The sequence below is a fragment of the Acomys minous genome (genome assembly GCF_964271855.1).
Source record: "Acomys minous genome assembly, chromosome: 9".
Classification (NCBI taxonomy): domain Eukaryota; kingdom Metazoa; phylum Chordata; class Mammalia; order Rodentia; family Muridae; genus Acomys; species Acomys minous.
Genome location: NC_140490.1, coordinates 44,610,912 through 44,635,208, shown reverse-complemented (window position 1 = coordinate 44,635,208; position 24,297 = coordinate 44,610,912). Strand labels below are relative to the sequence as shown.

The window sequence follows — 24,297 nt, the reverse complement described above, 5'->3', positions numbered from 1 at the left end:
CACACTTTTTAGAATATATATTTTCAACATATTCCTTAACTGTCTTTTGATTTCATTGAAGTCTGTTGTACCATCTCTCTTCCTGTCTCTAATTTTCCTATTCTGGGTACTCAGTGTCTTTGATTGGTGTAGGGTTTTCAATCCAATCCTATACGTTTTTCTAAGAACTAACTCTTATTTGACTTATTTTCTGTACTGTTCACTTAGTCTCTATTCATTTGTTTCTGCCCCAGTCTGTCTTATTTCTTGCTTGTGTGTGTGTGTGTGTGTGTGGGGTGCAGCTTGCTTTGTTTCCTAGAGAGATTTCTCTGACTGTTTTTAAATGAGTGCAGACATTGCTATAAATTCCCTCTTGGAGCTGTCTTAGCTGTATCCCAAAGGTTCATATAAACTGTGTTTTTACTATCCTTTGATTCAAGAATTTAAAATTTTTGTCTCAGATTTTTCAACATTTCACTGGCCATTGAAGAGTATAATGTTTATTGTCTAAGGACTTTGATATTTCTCCTGCTATTGGTTCTGATTTTATTTTACCGTTCTCTTGTGGGAGACTTAAAATTACTTAATTTTTCCCCCTATTTTAAAGATTTTGTTGTCCTAGAATATGACCTAGTTTAGAGATCACATAGCATAGCATATTGAGAAGAAACCTTTGTATTTATATATTTTATATATTTGTATTTATGTATTTTGTATATATTTATATATATTTATCTTTTGTTTGTATATATGTTTGCATTTATATATTTTATATTTGTTTATTGAAGTATTCTGTATATATTATTTATGTCCTTTTTAATCAGTTGTATACTTTAAGCCTAAAGTTTTATTTTTTCATCTGTGTGATCTATCTAACAATAGCATTGTAGTATTGAAATCAGTATTTTCTTTTTCTTTATACTTTCATTCATTTTCTTTTCTTTCTTTTTTTTCCATTTGTGTTTTCTTTGCATGTATATTTGTAAAGGTGTCAGTTCACTCTGGAAGTGGAGCTACAGACAGTTGTGAGCTGCCATGTGGGTGCTGAGAACCGACTTCAGCCAGTGTTCTTTTTTTAAGTGTATATATTATTTATTATAATTCACGTTACATCTCAATTGCCATCCATTGCTTTTATCTTCCCATTCCCACCTACCCTCTCTGTTCTGCTTACTCCCCTCCCCTAGACCTCTGATAGGGGGCACTCTTCTACCCCCACTGTGTGGCTACAGTCTATTAGGTCTCATCATGACAGCCTGCATCCCCTTCTTCTGTGTGTCTTCTGCCAACTTGCTAAGGGGCAGTAATGAAATGATGGGCACCAGAGTGCATGTCAGAGGTTCTGCACCAGTCCCCGCTCCCGGCCATGTGGACCATCGGTTACATCTGAACAGGGGTCTTGGCTCTCTTCACTCCAGTGGGGCCTGGCACCAAGCAGTATTTTCGGGGGTTTGATGGCAGGAAGGTGGCACATCTGGAAATCTCTTATCTATAACATGTATTAAAGATGGTGGTCCATAGAGGGGTTGTCCTGAATGTGCTTCTGGGTAGCAGGCTGGACACCACAGGGCTGCCACCCCACATATACCGCCATGGCTCTTTCAGGTCCTATGGACTCAGGATAGCTCACACTCTGAAGCTGGGTAGCAAAGGGCTCTGTGTGGTTCTGTGGGACATTTTCCTAGTGGTACATTGTGACATTGGGGATTCGTGGGAGCCCAGTGTCAAGTGCCCATCTCCCATAAACCTGAGGATTTCCAGGGCCATTGTGATTTTTACACAGTTTCTCTGTAACCTATATGGTAGCAGGCTGTCTTTCTGTGTGGTGAAGAGCAGGGATGCTTTAAACTGTTCATTACTGTTTTCAACCAAAAAACTTTTCACATGCCCCAAAGTATGTCTGTATTTGTAAGACAAGTATGCCAATCAAACATTTACTGCAAAATACTATCAATTTGTCTTTAAAATAATATTGCATGTATATCACCTTACCTTTTATTAAAGATAAAAGCCATTTATTTTCACACAAATGAGATACATGTGTTTCTCATTTTTACATAAATCCCTAAACCTTGGCTGAATGGTTAACACAGAGCTTTGATACCTAGAAGTTTATAGATGGTGGGGATATGAGGGTGTCCATCAGGGTCTGACGTTGTGTCAGCCATCAAGGAGGCTTCAAGCAGATCCTGGTACCCGTATGTGACATGAGATGGCAGTAGGGAGCGATACTAGGCCTATAAGTCGGGTGGCAGTGGGCATGAAAAGGTATCCACTAGGGCCTGATATCTGGCATTGTATATGGGTTTTATTGAGGGAGGTGTTAAGGAGGCCTGACACCTCTAAGTTTAGAAGGGAGGAGAACAGTGGTGAGTCTAGTTAACATGGCTTAAAGAATAGTAGTTTATTTTATTTTTAGTGTCAGTGTTGGGGATCATGTCAAAGAGGACCTGGTTCCGAGCGAGCCCCATTCCTAGTGTGTGGTGGTCCAGCAGCAGTTGGGTGGTGTCCAGCAGGGCATCATAGCTTGCTGTGTGTGCGAGGTGGCAGCAGGGTTTGCCCTGGTGGTCACTGTACCTAGTGTATCATGTTGGACAGGCAGGAAGGGGGTGTCTATGGATGTGCTTGGGCCATCAATACGTTTGTAGTGATGTTTGTTCAGTAAGGACAGCAAACGTGCAGTCAGATGCAGGAGAGCTTACTGACATGTGTTAGACAGTTTCCTAGGGACTTAAGTTTGCAGGGAGTGAATGCGGAGTTCAGGGAGATCCTGACCTCAGTGCAAAGATAAGCAGTTCTGACTCCAGGTAGAGGAAGCAGCAATAGCTCAATGAGATGACTCCTTCAGAATTACTCTCACTCAGATTCCCAAGGAGAGCTTGGCCACCTCTCTAGGTCTGGCTCATATTGAGAATGGCTTTTCCTGGCATTTACAAAGGGGCTAGGGGATGCTGTTGATAGGACTCAGTACTGAGTAAGTGCAGTGTTTTAAAGTTACTCACAGTTTCCATCCATCATCCTCCTTTCAAGTTATGAAGGAGAAAAGACCCATCTATATGGTTGTTGAGTTGTGGGGAGCAGGGATCTGCCTGACTAGGACTGAGAGGCACAGGAAAGAGCCAGGCCAGAGCTCTGTGGGGACACAAGCCTGTACCCACAACAGACACGAGCGGAACTCTGGGTATAAGTTTCTGCACCCTTCCTGCAGGTGCTGGTTTTAGCTCCTAGCTCCCTGCTCCTTTAGCTTCCTGCATCACCAGCCACAATGTTAGGCTCATGCTGGTCAAGCATGGCCCATCATCCCAGCTTCTGACTTGTATTTGCAACATGTTCTAGGTCCTTGAGCACCATCAGATGAGCCTCCCATGGGAAACAAGACCCTTTGGCCCTATTTACATTTTTATAAGGCAGAAAGGGCCAAAGGGTCTTGTAGAAAAATGAGGATTAATTGACACAAAAACAAAACCTTAAGGATATCAGTTCTGAGGAACGATTCTCTGGTCGGGAGCCGCAGGATTTCTTCCACTGGAACCTGGGATAACCAGACCCCAGAGCCTCAGCAGGAGCTGGAGCTCTGAAGCCTTCTCTCAAGTGGTTTTCTCTAGGAGCGTCTTGAAGGGCAGCGATGAACAGCCAAATCTATCCCAAGTCTTCAATCCGCCCAGCCGCCAGTTCTGGGCTCATTTATATATCTCCACCCAGAGTCTGTTCACCAGATCTTTTTCATCTGGTAGCAATTAAGCTCCTGCAAGAGGTGGTTGCCCTGCTAGTGAATTAACATCACCTGTTCTCTTACTAGACCGTTCGATCCCACACTTGGGATCCTAAAGAACAGGTTTCTCTCCTTCAGGTGTGTGTGTGTGTGTGTGTGTGTGTGTGTGTGTGTGTGTGTGTCTTTTAGGGAACCTGTGTGTCTGAGAATGTGTGTTTTGATTTGGATTTGGAAAACATGAGAGCTGGGGGTAAGAATTCTCATTTAGAATGTTGTGAGCTTGATGGCTTTGTGGAGCGTTTGGCAACTCAGAGGTTGTGTGATTTGTATTTTAGGATTAAATAGGGACTAATGTTTGAGTTAGTAGATTGAGAAGAATTTAATGTGTATATATGCACATCGGTTATGTTTTTTACTCAAAAAAGGGGAGCTCTCCCTCTCCTATCAATCCCAGCATGTCAAGTCACATCCTGACTGACTGCACACAGGAGTGAATGCATCCTCCACCAAGGTGGCCTGGTGAGGAAGCCCCACCAAGGGGAAGTGAAAGAAAACACGCAAAAAAGTCCTTGTCAGACAAGGCACCCCCTTCTGTTACTATGGGACCTACATGAGGATCAAGCTGCTCATCAGATACATATGTGTATGTGGCCTAGGTCCAGTTGGAACATGGTCCTTGGTTGATGTTTCTGTTTCTCCAAGCCCACAGCTGCCCCCCTCCCCTCAGGACCAGGATAGCTGATCTGTTGGTCTTCGTGTGAGCTACTGTTCCCTCCAGGTCCTTCTGTCCTTCCTCCCACTCTTCCACAGGGCTGCCTGCGTTCCACCCAATGTCTGGCTGTGAGTCTCAGCATCTGTTTCTATTCATGTCAGGGGTTTCTTATGCTGTAGTATCCTGTGGGCAGAAGGTGATCCTGGGGTCCATCTTTCTGTGAGCAGAATAGGCCAGGCTGGGTAGAATGGTAGTCCATATCGGCACATCTCTGAGGTCACTGATGCTTAAGATTGGAACCCAGTGTCGGAGGCTCTCATGAGTCCAACAATGCTGAAGAAGGTGAAGGCCTGGAGTTCACAGGGAGGTGCTCATGGAAGACTCTGAAAATGGGGAACTTTGAGTTAAATTTCCCAGCTTCTCAAGGAGGGGTGTAGACACGTGGGACTTGCCCCAAGCTGAGTCTTCATACTTCAACTTTGGCTCCTGCATCTAGAGCCATACTAGCCCAGGTTAGCCCAGGTTAGCCCAGCTATGCTCACACTCCCTCCACAACGTTCCCATGTATCTGTGACTCTCAGAGCTAGTGTGCTGAACACTCTCATTGTATGTTCAGGAAAGGGGTCATCATGGTGGCTTTTAATCGACTTTCCCCACCAAATTACCCAGGTGGAGTGTGGCCTTTTTCTAGTCAATACTTATTTTTAAAATGTTCACCGAACCTTTGTCCTACTTTCTGGGACATATATTTTTATTTGACCTCATATGTCATGCATATTTATCACATATATTGTTGCATCCGTTTTTTCTGCACTTTATGGCACTTAGAACTTGAAGGCACGTGGAGGTGGACAATAAAGTGGTTGCCACTAAAGCAGAAGAGTTCAATCCACAAAAACCACGTGAAAAGCTATGTACATGGCAATGTGGGTTTGTAATCCTGGCACTGGGGATGTGAACACAGTTGGATCCCTGAGCCTCACTAGCCAGCCTGGCCAAATTGATGAGCCCCATGTTCCACAGAGAAACCCTTTCTCAAAAACAATATGGCTTCCAAGAAATGACTCTCAAAATTGACCCCTGGATTCACACTCATGTGCCTACAAACCTACACGGACACCCACATACAATTGCATATGCCTACACCTGACCATTTTTCTTATGTCATCAAGTTTATCTGTTTTGGCTTTCACTTTTCTGCCTTATATAGAATGACTTCCTTCAGACTTAAAGATTCAATTGCTTTCTTCAAATGATTTTATAATTTTGGCTTTAGTTACATGCCTGAATAGTAAATAAAGTCACCTGTATCCAGGTGTGATGGTGCACTCCTTTAATCCCAGCACTTGAGAGGCAGAGACAGGCAGATCAGTGTGAGTTTGAAGCCAGCCAGGTCTACAAATTGAGTGTAGGACCTCCAAGGCTACACATAGAAACACTGTCTCAAAAAACTAAAAAGAAAGAAAGAAAAAAAGAAAGAACAGTTGCTTGTAACCAGAGGGAAGCACCTGTAGCCAAGCTGCAGTACAGATCACCTCACAATGCACACTAATCTCACCCAGCAGCCCCAGCACTTGACAGTGTCCATCTCTCAGAGAGTTAAAATGGAAAATGGGACATGGGTAGGTGTGTTGGGATCATGATTCACTGTCCAGTGCAAGTACACTATTTTGTAGTTGACAGTCCATTCTGCATTGCTGAAATAGAAACCATTCATTTCCCAAAATACAATCTTCAGATCAACTATGACTAACTATGCACTGGTTCGGTGTGCAGCTGTCCTGACCTACGCACACGCCTGTCTTTCTGCTAATGTCGCGCCTTCTCTGAAGATTCAGTCTTCCTTTGTCCTTGAGGTAATGGGGCACCTTCGTTCCTTTATAACTTCATTTGAATTTTCACATCCACTCTGGAATCAACTTGTTTATTGCTATGAGGAAAGCTTGCTGTGATTTGTTTATCATCGAATCTCCATGGCCTTTAGCAACATTAAGTATTTCAATAATGTATATTTATAATTTATTATTATATGACATATCTGTGTCATCAGAAGAAAGCTGGCACAAGGACATAGGTCTTTATTCATCATTTTACAAATAAGAAACAAACGAGATGTTTGCAAATTTACTTATACGGGTCCTGGATAGAGTCATCTCACAAGTGACTATAAAGTGACCTTTGCATCATTTTAACAGGGAAATTTCTTCCCAAGAGCTAAGGCTGCATTTCTTGGGCTTGGGATAGAGCTTGTCACTAGAGTATTTGCTGAGCCAAACACAGCCCTGGGTTCTTCCTTAGCACCATAACTGAACAAAATCAACCTCATTTCCATGACAGAGGAATAACTGATATTGTGCTGTCACACTGCACTTGCAGAGATTAACCACACATCCCACTGGAATGAAGACCTTTACCCCTTTTGAATATTGGCTGTCTTCTCAGAAATATATTTACTAATATATGGAACTGGGGCCTTAAACATCATACCCATGGGCTTATTTCCTCTAGATTAATTCCTGGTTCTTTTGTATTCAGAGAACAAGGCAAGAATCAGGGCAGGTGATATTTTCCTGTCATCCAGGAAATGGTGTTGGAAGACTTAGCTACTCCTCAGCCTGCAGCAGGTTCAGCAGAGGCTGCAAGGGCTGGATGCTTTCTGTTCCTTATGCAGGCATCCACTGGACAGGATTCTCCCAACTATGAATGCAAGGATGCCAAACCACCCACACACTCGTGATCCGACTTTGAGACTTGTGAAAGTTATTGACTCTCTGGTGTCTCTGTACACCAATATATGCAGCAACACAAAGGTCACCGCGGTACAAATCAGGAAAAAGATACTGAGTTAGACTTTAGAGGGTGATCTTCTTACGGTTGGCTCATCCAAAAAGAACCTAAAGACTTTGGTTGCTTCTCTCTGTAACAATGGGATGATTAACACTAACTGCACAATGATGGAAGTGGATGAGGATGACACCAAGATGACTGTGCCTTCCCCTTGTGCCCATCCCCTCCTGAAGCTACACTAAGGGAGACAGAATGTTGTCCTTTCCTCCCTCCATCACTGCAAGACAGAATGCACTGCACTTAAAGACAAGAGCATGATTAATAGATGGCTCCTAAAGTTCAGTGCTTTATCTAGTCATCAGGGATGCTTCCTCCTGCAGCTGACTTAGATGCAGAGACCCACAGCCAGGCATTACACAGAGAGGGAGGGGGAGAGAGAGAGAGAGAGAGAGAGAGAGAGAGAGAGAGAGAGAGAGAGAGAGAGAGAGAGAGAGAGATGAAACAGAGCTTTAAATGTGATGTCTCCATAGAGCTCTAAATGCAATGTCTCCATAGAGCTCTAAATGCAATGTCTCCATTAAATCCTTCCCCTCAAAGTTCAGGGAACCCAATGGAAGAGGATGTGGAAAGAGTGTAAGAGTCAGAGAGGATGGTGGACACCAGGAGAACAAGGCTCCTATGAACTCACAGAGACTAAAGTAACAAGAACAGTAGTAGATATAAACATGTTTTTGTTTTGATCCCAAGTGTGGGATGTGAAACAGACTTGTGTGAGGGTGTGCGGTGTTTGTCCTCTGGAAACAGACTTGTGAGAGAACACGTGATGTTTGCTTACTGGAAGATGAACTGGCTCTTGCAGAGGCATGGTCTTTGCTGACTGATTCACATTCTAGTACAGCCGCTGAAAGGATCGATCTATCTATCTATCTATCTATCTATCTATCTATCTATCTATCTATCTATCTATCTAAACAAGAAGCTGGGCTTTTTGGTCTTTGCATAGTTTGCTATTGTTTTGCAGTTCATCGCTACATTTTCAGATGTTCTTAGAGACAAACGCTGGAGAGAAAGAACACCTTGATGCTCCAGGTTCCAACTGCTATTTCAGGTTCTCCCAGCTGTGGTTGCAGCCACCTTTGCAGAGTTGCTGGTGTGCTGTTTAACCCGTCTGCTGGAATCCTTCCAACTACGCCAGCTCCAAGAAACTGAGTCTAAAAAGGCCAACTTCTCCTGTTCCCATTCACTTCTTTTCTCTCCTACCCAGGGTAGGTAGGTTGAAAGGGAGGTATAAGCATTGAAAAACCACAAATAAAGCAGGCTTGAAAAAGTTCAAAGCCTATAGGTCTGCACCAGGTCCTCTGTTGATACAGTATAGCTTTCAGGTTAGTATTTTTACGAGACACCTGAATGTGTGAAAGAATGGGTCTCTGATTCTTGTGCCTGCTCTTAACGCTCCTTTCCCTTCTGTGGGGTGGCCTTGTCCAATTTATATGTGACATATTTTATTTTGTCATGTATGGTGGTTATTTCTTAGAACGTGTTCTTTTCTAAGGAGAGACAGAAATTGAATGGGTATAGATGGATGGAGAGGTAGGGAGGAGCTGGGGGAAGCAGAGTGAGGGCAAACCGTACTTGGGTATGTTGTATGAGAAAATAGCACATTTCCAACGGAAAAAAAAAGAGAGAAAGGAGACATGAACATGAGCTAGGTAGTGGTGCCAGTCTGGGAGGGAGCCAATATCAACACAGGAAGAGTTCCAATAGGAAAAAGATTTTCTTTGCAGGAGAGAAATTCAATGTTTATTACCAGGAATATGGAGGAGACAATGACTGGGTAAATGGGACATGTTTTGGAAAACTTCCTGATGGGCAAAGGCACAGGTGGCACCTGCTTCTTGGCCTATGCTCTTAGTGTCCCTGGTTCTCTGTGCAGCATCACCTGACTGATGCTTGTCTCCAGTTCTGTATGTAAATGGAGGATTATGTCTCTTGGGGATGGCATGGGGACCACCGTGCATTTGATACTTCACTCTGATATGATCTGGGTCACAGGCTGTTTGAGTAGCAATGCCTGATTGCTGTCCATCTCCCATGACCCTATACTTGTCTTGCATGGGCCTGCATGGATGGTCAGAGATGATTCCTCTCTTCACTCTGCCCTGTTGTTGATCACAGGCTGTCTGGGCATCAACACCTGACTGATGTTTCTCTGATTCCCCAGTACAAAGATGGATGGTTGTGACCCTGGGGGCTGGTGTGATCACAGCTCATTCTTCTCTCTGGTCTGCTATTCTCTGGCTTATAGAGACCCTCAGAGGAGCAGGAAGAGCCACCCAGCTGGGACGTCAGAGGTTCCACATTACACCCTTGAACCTTTGGTGAGTCCTCTACATTAAGGTGTAGCCAGTTCATCAGGGTCTGTACCACAGCATTCATGAGTGACTGTACTTCAGGGGCTCTTCTCTTGTGAGTGCCTCCTGTGTCTGCACAGTCAATGGTGGGGGGCTTTGTTTAATCAGAGAATCCCCCTGCTCCTTGTCTTTCCTGCTAAGGCTCAGATATTTTATAATATTCTTTGTGATTTCCTTCAGACAGCTTTCTGGCAGAGCCTGTCATTTCCTGGCATATCATGTGAGGACTGACTCTCCGTGGTGGCTAAATCATTGAGGTGACTGGAGGTATTGAGGCCTCAGGCTGGGGAGGACTTAACTCCCTGAAGCCTTTCTCTCAGGCTTTTGGATCTGGAGCTCAAAAGTCCTCTCCTGTCTTCAAATTGATGAAACACCTTGGGAGTCTTTTCTGCTATCTTGTTGTTGGGACACTATGCTCCCAAGTCTTGTGGCTGCGATCTCCCTCCATGAACACATCACCTAGGCTCTGGGAAGTCTTGGGATTTTGGGTGGGTAGTGAGTCCTGTGAAGGCAAGGTGACTATGGCAGGATGCTCAGGACTTTGACCCTCTGGATGAAGTCAAGCGGGCTATGACTGTGACTGCTTGTTTGCTTTGAAATCACCCTCAGTAAGCACCTGTGGTTTTAGAATCAGGCTTCTTGAGTGCTGTGGACTAGGTGTGTGGAAATGGTCTCATGTTCTGTTGGCCTCTACATCCTCAAAGTTTCTGACGTTGATATTGATGGCATCCCCATTGGGAATCTCCCTGGATCCCTGACTCACTATTCACACAGGATGTGTTTTTCTTCCTGATCTGAAATACTACTTTTTTTGGCCACTGAAGGTGGGTCCCTATTTTGATGGTCCATCACTGTCTCACTTCAGCAGGGATGCCCTGAGGTCACATTTTCTAACCACGTCCATGGTGCATGCTTGGGCATTCTTGGGCTGGTATTTGGTTGCAGGCTACCTCTTCCAGTCCCTCGTATAGTCCTGCTCTGCTGGGCTTTTGCCTGTTCTGATTGCTCAGGTATTTCTGCCATACAGCTGGCCCAGAGCTGGGAGCAGGTAGAGAAGCTCCATAGGTCTCCTGGCCTCTGAATATGCACGTGAAGACAGAGGGTTCTGCAGCCTGGCCTGCTGATACAATTTCTACTCTTGTCCCTCCTGGATCTTGGTGATGTAAATTGTTTAGGATCATAGCAGCCTTGGAGTAGTATTCAGTCTTGCAAGCACAGGGGGGTGAGGAGGGAAACACAGGTTGGGGAAGGGGTGAGGCTGGAAGCCAGGGAGGGGTGGGATCCCTTGACTTAAGAGTCTCTAGACTTGGCGTCCTTCCATGTTTCACAGGAAGCTGCTTCACATTTGATTCCAGCTTTATCTGAGTCTTTGAGTCAAGGAAGGAAAGGTTTTGGGTAGTGCTCACATAGGACAGCTGATCTGTCCTCATTGCAGGGTTTCTGGGTTCCAGATCCTTTGCAGGGGTGTTGCTTGAATTGGAAGGCAGGTCTTTGGCCCCAACTCTGAGGCCCTCCTTAATGGGGTCATATATGTAACATTTTACTGGGTCCTTCTTTAAGGGCATCCCCGAGAGCACAGACCATGCCATCTGGCTCAACTTGCTCCTTTCAGAATCAAGGATGGAATTTTGGGAAAGTTGGGCTAGGTCAGGCCTGTTCTTGTGCTGGCAAAGACTGTGTGCTGACAACTGTCCTGAAGCTTCTCTATTTCATTGAATGGGAGGAGTCTGATGGAAGTTCTTTCTACCATCTTACTCACCTTGTCTTCATACTGCAGCTCTTCCTGGTGCTGGAGGACCCAACAGTACTCAGGAAGGATGGCAGCTGACCTGATAGCTTCAGTGGACAGAGTGCCCCTGGGCAAGTTGTCAATGGGCTGGCTGATGGCTGCTTGCCTTCTTTGGATATTGGAATCTAGAGTTTCTTTCCAATTAAGTCACTGCAGCCAGGGCTGGTTTTCAGCAGGGAGGGATGCCCGTGTCCTTGTCTCAGTGGTAGGATGTGCTCTTCCACAGGTCCTACTTTTGGATGAAGAAGATGTTAGGTTTGGTGTAGCAACTGGGAGGTTGTCTAGTTTCTGGACCTCTGTCACATCTACCAAGCTTGGTGTCACAGGTTGCTGGGGCAAGGGCTGGGCCTGGAAAGCTGTGGAGGTCCTTGAGTTAGAGGAAGAGCTGAGGGAGGGTCATGTGCATCACTGAACCTCACAGTCTTAGGTCCTGCAGAGGAAGATGTCCTGGGAAGCCAGGCTGTAGCAACAACAGACTCAGAGTACACAGAGGACTTGACCTGGAAAAGTCATCTACATTTCTGCTGTATAAGATGCTGCAAGACTTTCCAGGAAGACGGCAGATGAGAGAGGGGTGGCTGATCCAGTTTCTCACTAGAGTTCCAAAAGTGGTGTGGCGTGGAGTCCAGTAAAGGATGCTTGGTGAGGCTGCAAAAGACAGGAAGCAAATCATCAGCCCCAAGCAGATGGTCAAAAGGCCCATCAGTCTGTGTAAATGTGACACCTTTGTCCCATTGCCCCTCCACTGCCTAAATATCCCATATCCCTTAGTGTCAGATCTAACAGGGCTGTATTCCAACCCCACCCTACACAGTATCCCCACTATGCAGAACTCCAAACCCTGTTTTCATATCCTGAGATCTGGTTTACATAATTTCTACAATCGTGGGTTCCTTATTTTTCCTCAGTTTGTGATGTATTCTGTGTATCTTCCAATCTCTTTCAGCCATGTTGAAATCCAGGAAATTATGCTCATGTTATGGAGAATGTGTCAAAGGGCTTACATTCTGAGGACTCTAAGAGTGAGACCGCTTAGAGACCATTCAAGTTAGGATCCGAATGCCCAGCTACCATAGTCCAAGGACCCAGAACACTAAGGTGTGCAGGTGGAATGGAGGGACCTCATTTCTCCATTTATATTTATCTTGTTTCTCCCTCAAGTCCTGTCATTCTGTTCACAACACAGAATGTTCACAACACAACACAGGATCCATCATCTGAAAGAAATGCCGCTGGCTGGCTGGAAGCTCCCTGTTCTCAGCTGACACAGAAAGTCCCCCATACAGGGGCACAGCATCACTTCACTGCCTTGAACAGCGCTCCATGGACAGCACTACTCCCAGGGGAACAACAGCTTCATTCTGTCACGGATCCTGGGATTTTTCATTATTCTGATTTGCTGCCCAGCAGCCCCCTCTTCCTTCTTGGTGCTCTGCATCTCATGTCCTCAGAAGCCTGGCTCTCATCATGGCTCTCCTCACTGAGGGGCAGGCCTGATGGAATCATCTCCATAGGAAGCAGAGGCCTACCTTTCACAGCAGCAGCTCTCTTCCTGGTCTTGCTCTGTCTCTTCTTCACCTGACAGTGAGAAACAACAAGATGAGCTGACTCCTTCCTCTCTCTGCATGGCAGGGTGTCTGCCCTCTGTGCTCACGGATAACATAAAAAACCCATTTCCCAGAGAGCTTTCTCTTATCCATCCTTGACTCATTGTACTGTGCATAAACACATTTCCATTTGGCCTTGTTAGAAAAAAAAAAAGACAGGACTGTCTGTGCCGCACTTACTGTGGTGTCCTAGGTCAGTGTTCCTCAGACAGGATCCTGCCCAAGGCTGAGCTCTGCAGCCGCCCCTGGGCTGTCAAGTGAGATCTGCTTCCTCAGACCAGAGGAGACCAAAGCCCTGATCTGTGTCCCTTGTCATCATCACGCTCTTCCCATCAGCTCACCACAAACAAAAACACGTGCCTGAGCGGAGGGCAGATGCCCCTTTCTCAGAGATTGTCCTGTGTCCCCACCATCTCAGAAATGCAGTGTGCTCACAGAGCCATGCTCTTCCTTAGAGGCCTCCCTGCCACCTGTACAGATGGTCTGAGGGCTCCAGGCCGACACCTCTCTCTCCTCTCCCAGGGCCACTCTCACCTCTGCCAGGCCTGCCATCCCCTGCTGATGAGGTAGGTGCTGGTCTTTCTGGAGATTTCCTCCCACCTGTCTCCCTTCTTGCGTAGCAAATGTGAACAGTAGTGAACAACACTGCACACTCCTTTGTATCTTTGCTCCCAGGTGGTGGTGACACTGAGTGATTCTTCAGGAGTGGGATTAGGAAGAAGAGCCCCACTCCACACAGAATGATGAAGGTCATGTCCATTGCTGTGAACATGGTGCTGGGGCTCATCCATGAGTCACTAATGCTGTGCAGCAAAATGAGAAAATTCTCCATCTTCTGCATCTCAGTGCAGCTGTCGGGCCACCGAGTCCTGGGAGTGCAGTGTGAGACTTGTCAAGAGGGCTCAGGCCACCTCACACAGCGGCTGTCTCCTCATCACAAAAGGCTCTGACTGGAGGGAGGGCACTATAGCCCCTCCCCAGCCTCCAGCCCAGCAGACCCTCCTACCTTCTGCATTTTCCTGCTTTTCCCTTCCAGATGCAGAGATAGAGCTCCATACGTGTCACGTTCCCTCTCTCTCTGAACCACAGAGCGTCTCTGCCTCCTGGGAGATGGCTGCTTGAGTCCATGAGGTTCATAGCGTTTGACAAGGTGAGCTTCCACGTGGAACCGGAGTTGTTTTTAGCGAGTGTGGCCCTCGGGTCATCTTCTTTCTGCAGATCCACGTCTGTTCATCATTACATCTCCGTGGCATGTGTCAACTCAGACATAAACTGTCCATTTGTCTCACACTTACGTACCCTGTCCATTTTCAATATAAGTTTGTCTTCAGCTATAGAGTGCTAAGGAAAAATGAAATTCAATACTTTGTCATAAGAACACTTGTGACCAATTAGACATTTCAGCCCTTAGTATTTTGCCTTTCTTTACATGTTCTTTTTTTAAGTTATCAAACTTTAATACAATTAATTCAGCTATTTTATAATACCTAATTGTCTTGCTATTTCGAATAGTGCCACAATCAGCATGGGTGTGCAGGTATCTCACTGGCGTTATGTCGACAGCATCCTCGGAGTCCTTGCTTAGGAACAGTAGTCCAGAGCCTGTGGTACTTCTGGTTTTTAGGTACCTCTATACTGATTTCTAGCATGCTGTTCCAGTTCACACAGCCAATAGCAGTTGCTGAGGGGTCCTCTACTCGTATACTTGTCAATATTTCTCACTTGTCCTCATCTCAGCCACCATGGTTTAGGTGAGATGGAACCTCAGAGTGGCTTTAGCTTGAGTTTCCCAAACGCTAAGGATGTTGAGGATTTTGTAAAATAGTTATTGATCTCAGAATGTTTCCTTTAAAAAAACTTGTTCAGTTCATTCGTCCAGTTACTGACTGCTTGTTCTTTTATATTTTTATTATTTGTAACTCTGTACATTCTAGATGGTAACACCCTGAAGGAATGTGACTGGGAATGATCTATCCGGTGACTGAAGCTGCCTGTTCCCTCTAATGGGAGCATGTTTTGTGTGCAGAGCTTTTTCATTTCATGTGGTCTCATTTGTCAACTTATGGGCCTCTTTCCTGTGCGTATTGGTGCTCTAGCCAGACAGTTCTTGCCCATGCCTGTGTACGAAGTGTTTTCCTTCCTCACTCACAACTTCAGCTTTCGGGGTTTAAATTCAGGTCTTTTGTCTAGTTTGAACTGACTGCTTGAACAGGATTCATTACCGGGCTCTTTTTCCAGCATGTGTGTACACCACACTGTGTACCCAGCTGAGAAACAATGCAGGGAAGACACTGAGTCTTGTTTGCCTCTCCTCTCCTGTGCCTGTATATGAAGTGTTTTCCCTTTGTCTTCTTGCAGGTTTGAGGCATCAGTTGATGGTGCCACCCAGCCTTGGCCCTAGCAAATACACCTTGTACCCCCCACAATCTGACCCCATCCTAGCACACAGGAGCACAGCCTGAGGCACTCAGAGAGGGCCTGCTGAGCAGGCTCCGTTCCCACAAGCCCTGCCCAGGCACAAGTACCCACCCCAGTGGCCAAAGTAAGGTCTGCCTGCTGAGCCTCTGGGCTGTGGCAAGTAGCTGGGATTTTGGGGCCTACAACTTAAAGATCAGCTTGGGCAACATGTCTTATACCAAACCTCAAATTAAGCCATGTGTGTGAAACTCAGAAGTACAGCAAAGCAAGGCCATGCATTCATCACTGACCAAAGAAAAGGCAACGCAGCCCTCTGTTCACAGCCCCTCACCCTCAGGCTTTCACATCAGACAGTGTAGCTCTCTATCCCTCACGTCCAACGCGTACTTCTGCACACTTCACATGTGTGAGGACATTTTCAGGGCTGAGGTTTTCTTTCACTGTGCTGTTTCTACCTCCTTGCCTCTGAAGACACTACGATGCACCAACACAGCTCCCACAGTCCAATTTTTGTTTTCTATGCCAGTCCAGCCATTCTGTAGATTGAGGTGACACGACATCCAAGAATTCCTCCAGACTCAGCAGCAGCTCTCTCCTCCAAACAGGCTCCCTTGCTCTTGCTTTCAAACTCACAGACTTTAGCCATACATGCTTCCTTGTCACACACCGTGTGCACATGTATGTGCATGCCTATGTGCACATATGTGTTCATAGCCACTGGAAACTGATAAGGACCTCATGCGTGTCCTCTGTCACCAAGTAGTAACCTCACCTTTCTTTGTACTCCCACCCACTAGATTTCAGCCTGTGGACAGGGCAGTGTTTTGGTTACTGTAGTGTGTAACTAGGACCCTATGCTGTGCCTGACACATACCACATACCTACCCGAGTAGGTCTGTTAAACAAATTGGCACATCTTGTTTACTCTGTAGAAAGTCTCCAGGAAGACTGATATGCTCTGTGGCCCAACCTGTTACCATTCCTCATGAGGATGATGGAAAGCCGAGGCGGACACTGTAGGATGGATGACTATTTGAACAAGTGTCACCTACTTTAAGTAGACTAGAGATAGGGGCGCCATGCCTCACAGAATGACTAGGGGAGCCCCCGCAAAAAGACCAGAACACTCACAGTTGCACTTTGATATCTTTATTCTAAAGTAAATGGCATTTCCACCCTGGGCCAATAGGTGAAGTGTTTGTTTATATAGGTATTTTATAATTATATAACTATATACTTATATTTACATAGGCAGCTGCCAGCCTTATTTGCAAGGAACCCTGGGCCAGGGCATAGTATTTATATTGACATGACTTCTGGGTCCATGCCCATATCCCTGCACTACCTGTGCAGAGAAAAAAGGAGACCATGAGATGTTTTCTAGTCTTTGTATTTTTTTTTTCATTAACTTCCTCTTTTTGGCATTCCTTAGATACATTTTGCTTCTAGGTCCAGTGGATGATATAGGCCAGATCAATATCAGTTTGGGAACTTGAAGTCTAGTACAAGTGGCTGCCTATATCTCAAACATCTGTGAGCCTTGTGCCAGCCTTGGTACCACAGCATTCGGTCCAAACGAACCAACAGAACTGATGATAGAAAAAGGGTGGCCATGGGATGAGTTGAGAGCTGAACTCCAAAACCCAGTTGGAAGCCACAAAGTGAGGCATGCTCCTTCTGGGACAGGCTTCTGCGCCAATGAGCCTTTAAAGTGCCCCTTCCCCCATTGTCATCTTTAGGATCACAGTGCAAGCTGAGCATGCCCAAAGACACTTCTGTCCGTCGTTTAAATAATGCAAGCATGAGCTCCATCACCTTAAACTGATCACGCTCAAGAATGAATGTCATGCTCTCCTTCATTGGTCATGCGCAGAATGGAGGATACACACCCCTTCCCGGAATGTGCCAAGGAATGGTTCGAATGCTTTCTTTGGAGGAGGACACTGCCTTCCAAATGAGGCCCATGTTCCTCTCCTCTCCTCAGACAGATAAGACGTCTCTCGTTATGCCTCCTCAGTTTGGTTTGGCATTGTACTCACTGACATGAGAGCTCTCAGTGGTCAACTACAGTGGCCTCTAAACTGTCGGAGCAGCCCTACACAGCAGGTGTCAGCAATTCTGTTCTGTGTGCTTGATGTGTGGGCTTACCTGGCCATGGATTCTTCAAGACATAGAAACACTTCAGGTTGAATGAAGATGCAACAATCCACAAGGATGAGGAAAGAAAACATCCTAGAAAATGGGTAAATGGACACAATGTTTAGTATTACCCAGGGTCCTCTGCAAAGAACAGCAAGTTCACTTTGGCTGGTTTCTGGGGATGAAGGAGAGACAGGCATAAAACCTGTTCCCTTTGTTGACACCTGGGCAATGTCATCAGGGGCCACTATTTACAGTGACAAACTTTGTCTAAGTGTCTGTGCTGCTGTCCTGGGCATCAGGATCTGGGAAAAGATGGCCAGAGACAGTTGCCACCAACGTGCTGCAGACCTGGGCCTTTGACCCATCACACCTCAACTCACTTGCACTTGTCCCTTTGGGACAGGGGGGAGACACTGAGGAAATGAGCCCTTCCATACAACATGTGGTCCTCCCAAGCCAACACAAGTGATGACAGAAAAGATGGCCTGTGGGGAGCTCTGGAGTTGACATCTGAACTCCAACCCCAGTCAGAGGCGACAGACAGAATCACGGTTAGGGCCAAAAGGCCTGGCTCATAAGCTCTATGGTGCCATCATAGAAAGCCTGTCCTTTCCCCGAGGAGCAAACTACTCACCTCCCCTTAGGTGGTCCAGAGTGTGTTCCTATGTGAGGCAGACATCTGTGGGCTGCACAGGGAGGGCATGTATAAAGAACCTGATAGGTGGACGCTCTAGTGACAGTCCTCTGTGTCAGAGTAAGGACCGTGCAGGTAGGCCATGGCAGAGTGTGCTGGGTTTGTGGGCCTTTTGCTTTCCTCACTTCTCTCAGTAAGAGATCAGAGCAACCAGCCCAGTCGCCCAGGCTGCGCAGACATGACCATGGTACAACAAGGCTACTGGAGCCTACTGGAAAGTACCTCTATCATACCAGAGAATAATGCTCTCTCAGAGACCACCAGACTATGCTGAAGCTCACAACCACACAGCGCTGTGTAGGACGACAGCACTCCTCTTCTCTTTCCTGGTGTCATTAGAGTGAGCAGGGCCACAGGCTTGCCTCAGTAGTTGCCCGCTTAGCCAAGCCCACTCTGGCCCTCTGAGGAAACTGCTCAGTGTCTCCACCTGTTCCCCCATGAGACTCACCTGGTGGCTATGGCTTTATGGTATGCTGCAATGCAGTGGCTGGCCCATGAGAGCATGGCTTGGTTTCCACTCATGGAAAGCATGTGGCCACTCATTTAATCTTGCCTGGTCCTTCACAGTGGTCTGGAGACAAAGGGTAAGAGTACGGACCTGCTGCTTGGCTCAACAGGTCCCACAGCTCCCCACAAGCCACACATCCGCAGTTACTCAGTCACCTTTAGCTCTTCAGCAAGTTAGGCCCTTATACTTTCCATTGGGGACTGTGGGAGGCTGGCCTCAGCTACCTCCTGTTTCCCTTCTCTATACTTGGGCCAGTGCCAAGTCAAGACCAGGTTTCAGAAATTCATCTTCTAACACAGGCCGATACTTAGTGGACTCATTGTTATCTTCGGCACTGGGAACCCCATATGGTAGATGCTATGTTTTGTACCATGGGTGGCTTGCTATCTCAAGAAGCCTCTCTCTACATGAGGTGCCCAGTGGATGCTGCAGGCACCTCACTCAGCCAGGCTCCACAAAGCACCACTGGCCCAGAGATGCAGCCTCACAGCAATCCATTTCCTTGTAGGCCTGATCCCAAAACGGCTGCTGTTTTTGTGAGGGCCGGTGTGTCCAAGGCATGGCAGGGCCAACTTATTTTTCCAAAGTGGAACAGCACCATCTCAGTGGTCCAGTCATCCCCTGGGTTGGTGGGGGAAAATCAGAAGAGACCATGGAAGCATGCATGGCACGAGAAGAGATGACAGTGCTGCAGGGGCCTGGACAAAGGAAGCTGAAAAGACAAAGGTCACACACGGTAGCCGAGCTGCCCAAGGCTGGGTCAGCCAGAGGAAGAGGGGTGGTCTCCAGCTGAGCTGAGGCTTCCCTTCTCCTTCCCACTCACACCTCTCCTGCCCATGACAGGAGCAGTTTCCCAAGGCTGCCTCTCATTTGTGTACCTTGACCCCAGCACTCCTTTCCTCATGGCTGCTGGTGCTCTACCCGATCCAGCTCTATTCTTTTGCTCCTGCTTGCCCATGGCCGTTGTACCACCCAACACACTCTTCTCTTTCCCTCACCTTAGTACCTACAGGTTCCTCTGGACAGACTCCCTTTCCCCCTCCCGTCTCCACACGCATTCTCTAGCCTTCCTCTCCCCTCCCCATCCCTTCCTATACCTCTCCTCTTCTGACCCCCCCCCTCCCCTGTTGGGACTTACGTGGCTTTTGTGTTTCTGTCTAATGCTGGGCAGTGAGAAGGCTGTTGAGCCTGAAGGGACTACGCTGGTGAAAACCTCATTCTTGTAAGGTCTTCGGTTCTGTTTCCAGAGGTGAGTGACAGGGACTTTGTGGGTGCCCAAGTCCCACTTGTGCCTCAGGAGCTAGGGGAGGGGTGATGCTTCCTCAGGTGGCACCATGTGAACCAGTCTCTGGCTGGCTACGGAATGGAGTACTGGGGCCATGCTGAACTGAAGGAGGCAGGAACTCCAGCCCAGCAGCTGGAGGAGTGATATGGGGGCGGAGGGAGGGGGACACTGTGCGCTGCCTGGTTCCTGCTGTGTCTAATGGGTATGGAGGCAGACAGCAGCCTCCTGGAGTTCTGGCTTGGATCTTTCCTGTGGCTCTCAGTCCACATCAGGTCAAAAACAGACTATCATTCAAGGACCATGGAACTGGGCTTGTTCTTCATCCCTTGAAAGAAAAGACATGAAGATATTAGTGACTTTGACACAGACAGGTCTTAGCATGGAGCTGCCCCGCTTTCTACCTGATTCCGCCCTCTGAACGCTTTTGCCAACCCCTCCACCCTCCCTCCCCAGCCCTGGCCACACCGCTCTGCTGTCATGTCTGGCTCAACTTTTCCAGATTCTACAGAAGAGGTTTTTTTTGGGGGGGAGGAAGGACCTTCTAAGGTGGACAACATCATAAAGTTCATGTCCTATGATGGGTGCAATTTGCAAACGTCATTTAAAAGACAAATATAAAATGAAATGAAGAAGTGGCCCCATTTATTGGGCTTTCTGCAGACTCCACTGTTCTCGCCTTTCATTGTAGCCTCTTACCTCGGAGATATAGGTCTTCTCTTTGGGTCTGGGAGGCAACAGCATAATGCTCTAAGTGTATGGATCTGTCTCCCCAAACCCTTCTAGCCCCTGGCACCTGTGCCTAGGCACCACAGGTTGATGAAGTCCCTGGCCTCTGGCCTCCAGTTAGTATCTCTTAGGCTACAAAGCAGAGGTGGCCATGGGCCTCCTTCAGCTTTTGCCCCGTGGTGACTTTTGTAGTCAATCCCAAGTCACTGTTTGGCATTTCCCATCCCCTCCAGTAGTATATTCTCCAGTTTTATTTCTTGGTGGGCAATGTGTGCTGTCACCATCTGGTGGGAAATGAGGCGAGCCTCTTCCTCCTCTTCCTCCTCCTCTTCTTCTTTCTCCTCCCTCTCAATACAGCCAAATGCCTCTGTGACACCCTCCAGATCCTCTCTGCCGCAAATTCTATGACCAAATAAGGCTCTGGTACTGTGTCAATTAAGTGGAAGAGTGTAATGATGTTTGGATGCTATCCAGAGTCTATGAGGTCCAGCTCAATGGTACTGTTGCTCAGTGGTACTGCTGCTCAGTGGTACTGTTGCTCAGTGGTACTGCTGCTCAGTGGTACTGCTGCTCAGTGGTACTGCTGCTCAGTGGTACTGCTGCTCAGTGGTACTGCTGCTCAGTGGTGCTGTTGCTCAGTGGTACTGCTGCTCAGTGGTGCTGTTGCTCAGTGGTACTGCTGCTCAGTGGTATTGCTGCTCAGTGGTACTGCTGCTCAGTGGTACTGCTGCTCAGTGGTGCTGTTGCTCAGTGGTACTGCTGCTCAGTGGTACTGTTGCTCAGTGGTACTGCTGCTCAGTGGTATTGCTGCTCAGTGGTACTGTTGCAGGCCTTGTTGATGCCCGAGGCCAAGACCTTCACAGCTACCTGGTGGAAGTGGCAGATACGCTTCACTTCTGCAAATGTGCCACAAGCAAAGATCACTGAGATCTTGTAATTACCTTAGAGGGTTTCCTCACCAGGCCTCAAGCTCCTCCTCCATTGCTACCATGCTAACTTGCAGAGCATGACATCACCGTACAATGCTAGATCAAACAGACAAACAAACAAAGCAGGTCTAGGAGAGAAGTGTATGGCTATACATTTCTTTATCATAGAAACCAGAATTCTTTTGAATAAGCAAATGATGCACTTCAAGGTTAAAACCAAACATCAGAGCACAGTCAACAAAGTATAGTAAAGATCAGAGGTGGAATTAGTAAAGACGATCAAAGTTCATCAAATGCATGTATAGAAATGGCATAGTAAAATTCCCTGTCTTGTACAGTTAATAAATATTAACACAAATTTTATAATAAGAAAAAAGAAACCAAGTTTAAAATGACAAGCATACATAGTCTCTGTGGTGGTTTGAATGAGAACCCCCCTCCAGGCTCATATATTTTAATATTTAATCTCCAGTTGGTGGAACTGTTTGAGAAGGATGAGGTGTCTGTCTCAGCATAGACTTTGATGTTTCAAAACCCAATCTTTCTCTATACTCCTTGGTTGTGTCTCAAGATGAAAGTTCTTGGCTCCTGCTCTAGTGCCACACCTGCCTGCCTGCTGCCTGCCTGCCTGCTGCCTGCCTGCCTGCTGCCTGCCTGCCTGCTGCCTGCCTGCCTGCTGCCTGTCTGCCTGCTGCCTGCCTGCCTGCTGCCTGTCTGCCTGTCTGCCTGCCTGCCTGCTGCCTGCTGCCTGCCTGCCTGCTGCCTGCTGCCTGTCTGCCTGTCTGCCTGCTGCCTGCCTGCCTGCTGCCTGTCTGCCTGTCTGCCTGTCTGCCTGCTGCCTGCCTGCCTGCTGCCTGTCTGCCTGCTGCCTGCTGCCTGCTGCCTGCCTGCCTGCTGCCTGTCTGCCTGTCTGCCTGTCTGCCTGCTGCCTGCCTGCCTGCTGCCTGTCTGCCTGCTGCCTGCCTGCCTGCTGCCTGCTGCCTGTCTGCCTGTCTGCCTGCTGCCTGCCTGCCTGCTGCCTGTCTGCCTGTCTGCCTGTCTGCCTGCTGCCTGCCTGCCTGCTGCCTGCCTGCCTGCTGCCTGCTGCCTGCCTGCCTGCTGCCTGTCTGCCTGCTGCCTGCCTGCCTGCTGCCTGTCTGCCTGCTGCCTGCCTGCCTGCCTGCTGCCTGCTGCCTACTGCCTGCCTGCTGCCTGCCTGCTGCCTGCTGCCTGCCTGCCTGCCTGCCTGCTGCCTGCTGCCTGCCTGCCTGCTGCCTGCTGCCTGACATGATAGTCATGGACTCTAAGCCTCTGAGACCGAAAGCTCCAGATAAACTCAGTCATGGTGTTTTGTCTGCGACAGGTTTCCCTGGTAGCCTTGCTGTCCTGGCCTGGCTTTGTAGACTAGGCTGGCCTCAAATTCACAAAGATCTGCCTGCCTCTGTCTCCTGAGTGCTAGTATTAGAGGTGTGCACCACTAATGAAAGCCTAGTAACCCTGCTGAAGATAGACTCAGGAGGCTTTGTGCTGCCCTGGGCTGAACATACTGGCACTTACCAGTTAGGAAACAAATGTAGGGTGCTTCAGTGGTCTTAGGATGTGGACCCTAAACTTCCATAATAATTTGACATTTAAAGATCTGATCACCTATTCACACTAGGTATGCAATTCCTTTTAATGTAAACTCAGGTCAGTTTTATGTAAACTCAGGCTTAAAGAACACTAGCCCCTCACTGATGCTGCAATGCACAGCGACTCATGTGTACACATCTGAAGGCACCAGATCCCTCCACAGCGGGTCCATGTGTAGGGTAGGAGTGAGGAGGCCATGCCTGTCATCCAGCTTGAGGAGCTCCACAGTGAAGGTCAGAGTGGCACGCTTTGGGAAGACAACCAGGTGCCTGGAGGCCCCATAGCTCTAGAGTGGGGCAAGCATCAGCTTAGCTCTCTGCTCCACATTCTTGTTGGCCACCTCTTCTGCCCAGCCTAAGATGACCTTATGCTTTGTCTGGCATAAACTCAAAGCAATCCAGGACCTTTCCATCTTCATGTATGCTGGCTGTAGTGCACTGAAATGATCTGCATGAGACAGTTATTGACAACCACAATGATTAAGCCAATTAAAGAGTTTAAATCCTGCCTGGTGTGGTGGCGCACACCTTTAATCCCAGGATTAGGGAGGCAGAGGCAGGTGGATCGCTGTGAGTTCAAGGCCAGCCTGGTCTACAAAGTGAGTTCAGGACAGCCAAGGCTACACAGAGAAACCCTGTCTTGAAAAAAACAAACAAAAACAAAACAAAACAAAAAATACTGCTTAACCCTAGTAATTATATTAGACATAGAATACTTTTTCATTTACTGATAGCTTTTAACTTTATTTCAGTTTACTTATTATTTTGGTTAATATATCTGGACAATGGTCAAGGCCAGGGAAATATAAAAAAATCTCAAATCTCAAGACAGACTGAGAGCTATGTAGGTAAATATAAAATGGAGTCAAAAGAAGATGATGTTCCCATTGTCATTTCAGTGCCACACAAGTCTCACTTCTCTGGGACACCTACCAGTTGCAGTAATGGTGGTCACTGGCCAAGGATGGGAGATGTGGACCTGTAGTTG

The 24,297-nt window shown here is 47.3% G+C and overlaps 1 long non-coding RNA gene across 2 annotated transcripts in view; it reads right to left on the bottom strand.

Moving 5' to 3' along the window:
* Positions 1-11,029: 11,029 nt before the first annotated feature.
* The window catches only part of LOC311604673, a 59,311-nt gene continuing 46,043 nt past the window's right edge, over positions 11,030-24,297 (bottom strand). The window contains exons 4-9 of one of the 2 annotated variants that reach the window (XR_014781610.1): positions 21,712-21,795; positions 19,898-20,369; positions 18,700-19,471; positions 17,564-17,647; positions 12,920-12,968; positions 11,030-12,038 (exon numbers count right to left, since the gene is read on the bottom strand). This is a non-coding gene — a long non-coding RNA (uncharacterized lncRNA). Of the gene's footprint in view, positions 12,039-12,919; positions 12,969-17,563; positions 19,472-19,897; positions 20,370-21,711; positions 21,796-24,297 lie in introns of both variants that reach the window. The other variant, XR_014781609.1, reaches the window with a different exon arrangement.